This window comes from Sceloporus undulatus, chromosome 4, assembly GCF_019175285.1.
Source record: "Sceloporus undulatus isolate JIND9_A2432 ecotype Alabama chromosome 4, SceUnd_v1.1, whole genome shotgun sequence".
In the NCBI taxonomy this organism is placed as follows: domain Eukaryota; kingdom Metazoa; phylum Chordata; class Lepidosauria; order Squamata; family Phrynosomatidae; genus Sceloporus; species Sceloporus undulatus.
The window spans coordinates 58009423-58009796 of NC_056525.1; positions in this window are offsets into that span (position 1 = coordinate 58009423).

Consider the following 374-nt stretch of genomic DNA (forward strand, 5'->3'; position numbering starts at 1 on the left):
CAGAGGGGATAATAGACGGTTCCCTGCCCTCAGGCTTACAATCTAAAAGACATGACACAAAAGGAGAAGGGAATGGTGAGGGGGGGAGAGGATCAGGTCCAGCATTCTTCTCTCCCTCTGAGGCCTGGACCAAGGCAGTTGGGCCGGAGGGAGGGCTCTTCTTCTTCAGTTAGACAGTTGTAAAGAGGCACAAACATCTTTTAGTACTTAAGATGCTTTACCAGTAATCTGAAAGGTCCTTTCAACAAAAGACTCTGGAAGTCTTCTGTATAGATCACCAGACCTTTCACAGAGTGGTTGTTTTAAAGGGGATGGTGGATGGCAAAGAAATTGAAAACTGATGCATGGCATAAATGATCAGATGGATTGCCTCC